The following is a 9,892-nucleotide window of genomic DNA, read 5'->3' on the forward strand; positions in this document are numbered from 1 at the left end:
TCCAAAAATTGCTCAGCAACTGTGGGCACCATATATGAGGCCTGGAGAAGCTTCCAAGGCAGCAGGTGGCCATAGGATAGGGGAGTTTGGAGTTTAAGGACGTTTTATATCTCAGCTGCTCCCCTATCCCCAACTAGGACCCGTGAGACACATGTGGGAGCCCACAAGTCACACAACTTTCCCAAACCTCTGCTTCTTCCTTTGTAAAGTGAGACTAAACACACGTGGTACTAAAATTCCTCCTCTTGGGGAGACAAAGCGGTACCGTTCCCCCCAAAGTACCAATGTCGAACAAAAACGAGATTTGCCGAAGTTCATTCTGTAAAACCGATGAGTTTATTGAGCTTCCTTGCAGAACATAGATAACGGGGTGCTTGCGGGAGAATGGTGCTCCTCCCCCAACAGGCTGCATCTAGAAAGCCTTTATCCCGCTGGGACCAGTTCTTCCCCACAGCCATGTAGACGGAGTCCCAACCCCTAGTCTTCTCAGCTGTCCTGGTTCATTTTATTTCAACTAAGCTAGAGTCCTCCGAAATGAGGAAACTGCAATTGGGCAAATGCCTTCCTAAGAACCAGTTGTAAGCAGTTTTCCTAATGAGCTATCAATGGAGAGAGCCCAGCCCATGGTGGATGCTGCCTTCCCTAACCTAGTAGTCTATAGAGTCCTGGCCTCTATAATAAAAAGCAGACTGAGTAAGCCAGGAGGAGCAATCCAGTAAGCAGCACCCCATCTGTGGCCTCCACATCAGCTCTTGCCTCTGGGTTCTTGCCCTGACTTCTATGATGACCAGTGATATTGAAGTGTAGCCAAAGAAACCTTTTCCTCCACAAGTTGCTTTGGTCATGGTGTTTCGTTACAGCAATGGTAACCCTGACCAGGGCACCAGCCTAGAGGCTCTAGCTCTCCGCGAGACCAGCCGTGCACCTGGGGCAGCCTTGCCTATAACACATGGTATGGAGTGGCTGGATACTCAGGTGAAAGTCTTGTTAACCTCCCCACCCTCCACAAGGGGGTGTAAATGGTCAAAAAGAACGATCTGTTTCTAAGTGGACACAGCCAAGCTGACCAAGATGGCAGTTGCTTGACACAGAGAATGTTATGCATAACATGAGGCTCAGGGATGGGAATGTAGGAGACTGTTGTAAAAATATATAAAAATAAAAAAAGTAAGGTTGTCTTTTATCCCCACTAGGTCTACACCACACTGCCCCCAAGATATCTGCTAGATATCTTAAGTCTCAGTCAGCAAAGCGTCTCACCCACTCTGCTCCATCCTGTATCACACTGCCAAAGGCCTCTCTCTGAGCCCGGCAGCAATCTCTCTACCTATCTAGTTCCCAAGGCAGGTTTCCATGCCAGAAACACACATCCCAACTCTATGGCGGCCCAGACCAGCCGCCGCACACTTTCTTACACTTAAATGGCTACATGAAAGAAAACACAACACAATAACCTTTGGCCCAATTGATAAGATATAATTGCCCACATAAATATACAAAGCCCAATACACACCCATCCCTTAAGAACATTCGTAACAACCTGTAAAGGCACAGCATGGAATCTTAACGTCACCCGTCATATTGTCCTGCCACGGCTTCTCTCCCTCTCCCTCCTGTCTCTTCCTCCTTTCCGTTTCCAGCCTCCTCTTCTTCCTTCAAACTTCTCCCACCCATCCTTCCTTCTCGTCCAATGACAGGCCTCCTTCTACCTTGTACCTGTCTCACCTGTGACGTCACCTCACAGGAGACCACATGGATAAAGTAGGGATGTTTTAGCCTAGCCACCATGTGGCTCAAGATGACTGTGTGACCTTGAGCAGGTCACCTGATCTCCTACGCCCTCCCTCTTTTATCTCTCACTAATAAGATGGGCACAATAAACCCACTTGTTCCTCAGCTGACAACTGTGAACTAAGATCTCTGTAGAGTCCTTACCACCAGTCCTAGCCCACAGTGCTAGCTGTTGGTAAGTGCCACCGGCAGCTGCCATGTTCATTGTAGAGTCTGAGAATGGCTGCAGAAAGCTGGGGTTTAGCCTCCTGGAGACAAGGAGCATAGAGTGAGCGGGAGGTGGCCATCACGTGGGAGGGTATGGATCCTGCAGGAGATTGGAGGCTACGGGAGATGAATGGCAGGCAGCCTTGCACATGCTCTGAGCCCCTCACGCACACACCTCAGCTGGTTCTCTCAGCTGCTTTGATGGAAGGGAGCAGCACATGCCACTGGCACTCTTCTGACCAAGAAGCAGGTTCTGGAATGAGGTGACTCACTAGGGACAGAGACGTGTGCTTCCCGATTTCCTCTTCGCTAGGAGAAAGGCCAAGTGAGCCTGGAGGACTGATGAGACCCCAAGATGGCAGGCCCAGGGAGCTGGGTGAAGAGGTTGGGATGGGCTGCGGTGGGCTCAACTGAAACACTAGGACTTATGTATGGTCTTCCATGATCCCCATCCACAAGCTCTGTTGCCCTCAGAGTCTGACTCATCAACTCAAAGAGGTGGGAGAGAAACCTGTCACTGCCCTTGACCCTGAATTCTCAAGGAACTCCACACTAGAAACTAGGGTCCCATCAGGTTAGCAGGGCAAAACTACATGCAGGCCCACAGATGTGTGCATCTGTCAGGGTTTCAAGGTCAGCTTCTGTTTCCATTCTTTTCTCTTCATTGCCTGTGTCAGTTCCTTCTGCTGAGCCTAGAAAACACAACAACAAAAAGCAAACAAAACCCACCACTGCGTACCGTCCTTTCTCCAGTCTGATAAGACTCCCATGGCTTGCTCCTCGGCCCATACCTTACTCACACATCCCCCATATGCCCTGACTGTTGCCGTGTAAAACTTGAGGTGTCTGCCTGTTACATAAGCCAGCCTCGTGTTGTTAGCATTCTGTCTAAGCTCCACTCCACAGTTACCTGGCAACAGCCAGGTATACCTGATACTATAAAAGCTTGCCCCCTCCCCCCTCTCTCCCATTCTTCCCATTCTCTCTCTCTCTCTCTCTCTCTCTCTCTCTCTCTCTCTCTCTCTCCCATTCTCTCATTCTCACTTGCTCTCTTAGCCTCTACCACCTTTGTCCCTTCTCTCCCTATTCCCCTCCCCCTCTCTCTTCTTGTGCTCATGGCCAGCCTCTATTTCTCTACTTCTTCTCTTCTCTTCTCTTCTCTTCTCTTCTCTTCTCTTCTCTTCTCTTCTCTTCTCTTCTCTTCTCTCTCTCTCTCTCTCTCTCTCTCTCTCTCTCTCTCTCTCTCTCTCTCTTCCTTTCTCTGCCCCTACTACCCTCTTAACTCCCTTCCCCATGTCCTGAATAAACTATTCTACATTATGTGGCTGGTCCCTCAGGGGGAGGGATATCTCAGCATGGGCCCACAGAGGCACCCCCTTCCCCCATACCTCATCACACCTCCATAGAACATATCCCCCTCTCTTTATATAAACACATGATGGTAGAAGGAAGAAATGCTAAGGTGGAGTCCTCACAGTCACTATTATTAAGTCTCTTGGGCCATCTCCTGAGGAGGGGGCCATCCTAGCAGTTGTTTTTGAAGCCAGGATGGGACAGTCTTCCTCAAACCCACAGATGTGCAAGCTGGGATACAGGAGACAGGAAGCAGGAACCGGCCTTACCTTTGTCTCTCATCTGTGCTTGCAGCTGTGTATTCACGGTTTACAGATGAAAAGCTCTCAGGGAGAACTTTCCCTCGGGATGGAGACCCTCTAACTCCAAAGACCAGACCGAGACACCACAGGATGCAATCAGCAAGAGGATTTGGTTTATTGTCGGGATACACAGGCACAGGCACCTGCGGGCGCTTCAGTCACTCGGGGGACTGGCGCGCCCCACGGAACCAAGGATGGGCTTTTATAGGATTTTGGGGAGCAGAAGCAAGCATACAGAAGCAGATGCATGGTTACAGGGATATAATTGGTGGATTCTAATATGGCAAGGGTTTAGCCCGGGGGCAAGTTTCCTAGCTACCTTCCTGAAACATAACGGCTGACTCGGCCCCCCAAGGGTTCAGCCCGGGGGCAAGTTTCCTAGCTACCTTCTTGGAACATAACGACTGACTCGGCCCCCCACCAGGGTGTGGGACCTCTCCCGGGGCTTTTTTTTTCATTGTCAGGTGCTCAACCGAAGTCGTCCTGTTGCCAGGCCTTCAACCAAACACATCCTGCTTGGCAGCCGCTGTGTACTCAGTGTTCTAACCTTTCCCTGAACCAGTCATCTTAAGTACAGCCTTGCAAAATGGCGTTACTGCTGCTAAGCTGGGGTCTTTCACAGACATACCCAACAAGGGTGGGTTTTAGTCGACTCAAGATGTAGTCGAGATGACTGGCCAAGATCAGCCACCACAGGGGTAGTGAGGCTGGGCAGTAAGTACTTCCTTCACTGTGGCCAGCGGGATACTAGCTCGGAAGAATTTTGTCAAGCCCGGATGGGTGCTGACCGACATGGGAGAAATGCACAGTAAGGGTTAACCATGGTGGGAGCTTGGGTAGGAGGTCAGCAGTGAAGACAATCAGTCTATTCAACAGACACTGTGCTCAGGGGCCGGCCATGGCCAAAGTGGTGCCACAATGGCTGCTCTTGTCAGGAGTTTAGGCTCCACTGTGGAAATGGACGTTTGGAGGTCGCCTGTAATATCAAACTGTAGCCTGCAGGGATGTGGTGTCAGACAGAGTAGAGCAAGGTCTTGTGGAACGGTGCTTGGGGCTGGGCTCCTCATTCTAATCAAGAATTCCACACTCAGTCCTTCACTGAGCCACTCCGACATCCCCTGGAGCAGGTCTCTCTGAAGCCAGGTCCTCAGCTCAGAGTGGCTGCTGGGAGGGCGTGCTGGTTTCTTCTCTGGTATCTGCGACCTCCAAAAAGCAATTTATGGGAGGAAGGGTTTCCATGGCAGTTTAAAAGGATGCTATCACGGCAGCAGGAAGCACAGAGAGACGAACACTGGTACTCAGCTGGCTTTCTCCTGTTTATGCTCTCTGGAACCGGCTGGGGAACCCGCTGCCTGTGTTTAAGGTGGGTGGCTCTTCCCATTTCAAATGACCTAACAGACAATCCCCCGAGGACGTACCCTGAGTCCTATCTCTTTGGTGACTCCGGATCAGTAGTTCTCAACCTGTGGGTCTCAATCCCTCTGAGGGGGGGCGTCACAGATCAGATATTTACATTACGATTCGTGACAGTAGGAACATGACGTTATGGAGTAGAAACAAATAACTTGATAGTTCAGGGCCGCCACAGTGTGAGGAACTGTGTTAAAGGGTCTCGGCATTAGGAAGGCTGAGAAGCACTGCTCTAGATCCTCTCAAGTTAACAACTAACATTAACCAACCAGAGAGGGTCAATCCCCCAACCTCGTCCAATGGAACTCCATCCACGTCTGGCCCACTGAGCCTCACTACACTGATTCTTAGAATTTGGGTAGAAGAAAAGTTGCCAACAATGTCTTTCCCCAGTGGGCACACACTAATGACAGGGAGAAAAACGGCTTTCCTGGTCCCCAGCAGCCACTGTGAGCATGGCTTGTCAGGGACCGTAGAGTGAGGAAAACCAACATTAGGGTCTAGGAAAAGGTCAGCAGTGGGCACTGTCACTCAGTGTGGAGATGGATGGCACTGCCAGGTCTTACGGTTGAACAGAAGTCATTGTTAGATGACCAAAGGAGGAAGGAAAGTTCTACCATGCCCAGGGCCACATGGAAAAGAACGGAGCCACAGTCCAGAGATGCAACTACACCGTACAAAAACCTAGACCTGTCTGTTCCCTATGTTTGTCTCCAGCCGTGAAAGGCAACTCTTGAACAACGGTGTTAATGTTCAAGGTGTGGTTAATCCATTTTTCCTGCACTAGCTGTCAGAGCATGGCGGCTAAGGCCAGGACTGTGCAAGGCTTCCATTCAGAGTTTCAGCTGATACTGCTAACCAAGAGCTCCCAGGCCCAGAAAGACAGATGTGCTAAATAGTCCTCAAGAAGCCTCCAAGGTCTGGATGGAACCCTGCTCAGGTCACAGTGGGACCTGGATAAGAGATAAGTCTGACCTGGAATGTTCACACAGATTGCCTGAAGCTGGTAAGGGGAGTTATGAAGTGCTTAGCCTGCACCAAAGGCAGCTGGGGGAAGAACAGGAAGCATAAGACAGAGGAGAGGTGCTAATGGGAGAGGGGAGGGGAGGGGAGAGGGGAAGGGAGGGGGTACAGAAGGAGAGGGAGGAGGGGAGAAGGGGGGGAAGAGGAGGGGAGAGGAGGGGAAAGGGGGGAGGAGAGCAGTGGAGAAGGGGAGAGGAAAGGGAGGGGGAGGGGAGGGGAAGGAGAGGGAGAGTGGAGAGGAGAGAAAGGGAAAAGGGGGAGGGGGAAGGGGAGAGGAGAGAAGGAGAAGGGGAAGAAGAGGAGAGAGGAGGGGAAAGGGGGGAGGAGGAGAGCAGGGGAGAAGGGGGAAGAGGAAGGGGAGAGAAGGGGAGAGGAGAGGAGAAGGGCGAAGGGGAGGGGGAGGGGGAGGGACCTGCCTAGGCCTTGCTGGTGCTTGTTAAGAAGCTGTGAGATAAGCCAGGGTGCAGGTCAGTTAGAGATGAGAGGGAGGAAGGAAGGAGACCAGACTGACATCGGTACTTTCTCCCATAGCAGCACAGACAGACGTGACTGGCAAATGCTCACTAGAGCATTCTATGCCATAAGAACTGAACATTGATCCGGAGAGATGCAGTAAAGCAATTTTTGGGTATGGAATGCAATATGCAGAATGTGTGTGATACAAATACATATATACATACAGTCACAAGACTAAGATTGTGTCTAAATAGCCATATAAAAAAACTTTAACATGTTCCGATATATAAGAAAAAGACACCAGGTGGTGGTGGAGCACAGCTTTAATCCCAGGATTCGGGAGGCAGCGAGCAGTAGCTGAATCTCTGAGTTTGAGGCCAGTCTGGTCTATGGAGTGAAATCCAGAACAGCTAAGGATACCCAGATAAACCCTGTCTCAGAGAGAGAGAGAGAGAGGGAGAGGGAGAGGGAGACAGAGAGACAGACAGAGAGACAGACAGAGAGACAGAGACAGAGAGACAGAGACAGAGACAGTGGGAGGCAACCTCCTTAGGGGTTCCCAAGGGTCCTGACTTCGAGCTACAGGTGACTTAAAATTTAGTGATAAAATAGGCCCCTGGATTGATCTCTATCAACCTAGTCCCACTCACTATGAGGGAAGCCACCTTCCAGTGTGAGTTGCTCTATAGAGAAACCCAGGTAGCAACAGCGACAGGAACTTGGGGCCTGCCAGCAGCCACCTGAAAACAGGCAGAGAAGGAAACTGTCCTGGCTACAGCCCAGGTCCTGGGCCAGCTGAGCTACTACTGCATTCCTGAGCCACAGGGATGCTGGGAAAGCAAACACTAAGAGCTGAAGGGGTAACAGTGGGAGGAATTCCACTGTCTGAAGGCACACCTGGGACCTTGGGGAATGTGACTGCTTCCTGAAAAGTTCTGGGCTGCTGACAGTCACTAAGAGCTGATCAACAGTCACAGGCATCATTTAAAACAGAAAAAAAAGGGGTTGGGGATTTAGCTCAGTGGTAGAGCGCTTGCCTAGCAAGCCCAAGGCCCTGGGTTCGGTCCCCAGCTCCGAAAAAAAGAAAAGAAAAAAACAACAGAAAAAAAAAACATGTTGGAGAGGTTGGAGAGATGGCTCCGTGATTCAGAGCATGGCTGCTCTTGCAGACAACCCCATTTGGTTCCCAGCATCCACACAACAGCTCACAACTAACTGTCTCTTACTCCAGTGACTCCCTCTTCTGGCCTTCAGAGGTATTGCACTCATGTGGTACATACATACATACATACATACATACATACATACATACATGCAGACCAACACTTACACACATATAATAAAAAAATAGACCTTTTTAAAAAAAACAAAAACAAAAACAAAGCAGAGGTCGGGCACGGTGGCACACACCTTTAATCCCAGCACTCAAAGATACAGGTGGATCTCTTTGAGTTCAAGGCTAGTGTGGTCTACATAGCAACATTCTAGGACAGCCAGGGCTACGTTATAGAGAGACTCTGTCTCCATTAAAAAAGATAGAAAAATAAAAAAGGAAGGAAGGAAGGAAAGGGAGAGAGAGAGAGAGAGAGAGAGAGAGAGAGAGAGAGAGAGAGAGAGGCAAGCATTGGACCTTTTTCTGTATTGAGTGGCTGAAGTAAGAAAATGGCCCACTCCATCCCACCATGCCCAATGCTGGTTGCCAATACAGAGTGGCCAGCAAGTAACAAAGGAGAATTAGTCCCAAGAGTTTCTTAAAACACACTGAGATAGGTGCTCTCAGCTCTCGCTCTCTCTCCCTCTCTCTCTCTCTCTCTCTCTCTCCTCTCTCTCCTCTCTCTCCTCTCTCTCCTCTCTCTCCTCTCTCTCTCCTCTCTCTCCTCTCTCTCTCCTCTCTCTCTCCTCTCTCTCCTCTCTCTCCTCTCTCTCTCTCCTCTCTCTCTCCTCTCTCTCTCTCCTCTCTCTCTCCTCTCTCTCTCTTCTCTCTCTCTCTTTCTCTCTCTCTCTCTCTCTCTCTCTCACACACACACACACACACACACACACACACACACACACGCACGCACGCACGCACGCACGCACAGGAGCCGCTCTCACTGCCTCCTCTGCCCGAGTGCCTATCCAGAGCTGTTAGTGAGGTGGGCCTGCCTGAGAGAGGGGTTGAGTAGAGGAAGCACAGCGACTGTCTGTCTGCGGGTTTGTATGGGAAAAGGGAAACGTTAGGTCTCAGAAAGGATGGTGTTGCTGGAAGTGCTGGGAGGTCCCCATTCTGGCAGGGACTATGAGGAGATCATAGGGACTGTGAGGGAATTCTGGGCAGGGAGAGGGTCCTTAGGGAGCTCCCCTGGGACTGCAGTTGTCCCTGGCTGTGTGCTCTGAGGCCCATCTGGAACCTAGGAGAGTCTAACCCACGGTTTGCCTGCTTTAAAAGGTCTTCTGATTTGTGTGGGATGATATCTTCTCTCCTGGCAAAATATAGACCTAATACATCAATATGAGTTAAACCTTTACCAAGGAAGAAGCACTTAGAGACCTCATGGAGGGGCCACACTGTTCCTGCTCTTCTACTCCATCCCAGACACCCTTGCCCCATCTTGATCCTCAGAGATAGACCTTTAATGAGTCCCCTGCAGAAGTGACATTACATAAGAGCATCCTATGGGGCAATTGTTATCTCTTTGTGTAGAAGAGGACCCAGGAAGCTTTAAATAGACTGGGAGTCACAGTAAGACTCTCCCTGTCCCTAAGACTGTGCTGTCCCCTGTCTCCGGAAGACAGCCTGGTGAGTCATACAGAAACATGAAGACTGTCCCCTGGGGCAGTGTCTCCATGCCTCCTCCTGCCCCTGCAGCTCTACAGTTTCATCAGTACCAAGAGTGTTTTAATGAATGGACTTCTCACAGCAGTTCATCAATTAGTTTAAAATTACACCAGATCCAACCCCCCCCCACACACACACACCTCGTGAGCTCAGCTGAGGCCACTTCTCCAGAAAAAGCGTTGGCTGTCCTCCCACAGTCTGTCTCCTCTGCTGGCAGCGACTTGTCAAAGAGTAGAGGGAAACACAGAATCTAAAGTTAGGAAGAAGAAATGCCTTTCATGTCACCAACCTGCATTCTTTCCATATATTTGTTTTCATAGCAACAAATCAAATGTTTTAAAACAAACCAGAATTAACATGAAGCAACTTCATCACCTGTCTCCCACAGTGCACTGGGTGCCTCCATATCAAGTCCTAAGTGCCGAGTCCTTTCTCCTTTGCGGGCTTCTGTTGGACAGTTTTCTCTTTTGAGCTGCTCTCTAGTGGTTGAGAAAGAACCTTTCTTCTGTAGTAACAAGACCCAGAAGTGAGT

General features: G+C 50.1%; 1 long non-coding RNA gene across 1 annotated transcript; it reads right to left on the bottom strand.

Moving 5' to 3' along the window:
- Positions 1 to 1,451: 1,451 nt before the first annotated feature.
- On the bottom strand, positions 1,452 to 3,833 carry LOC148005160 (uncharacterized). The gene is made up of 3 exons (XR_015622283.1): positions 3,621 to 3,833; positions 2,174 to 2,690; positions 1,452 to 2,039 (listed from the first exon to the last, which is right to left on the bottom strand). It is a non-coding gene; the product is annotated as an uncharacterized LOC148005160 (long non-coding RNA).
- Positions 3,834 to 9,892: the final 6,059 nt, after the last annotated feature.

The sequence above is a fragment of the Rattus norvegicus genome, chromosome 6 (assembly GCF_021556685.1).
Source record: "Rattus norvegicus strain SHRSP/BbbUtx chromosome 6, alternate assembly SHRSP_T2T, whole genome shotgun sequence".
Classification (NCBI taxonomy): Eukaryota; Metazoa; Chordata; class Mammalia; order Rodentia; family Muridae; genus Rattus; species Rattus norvegicus.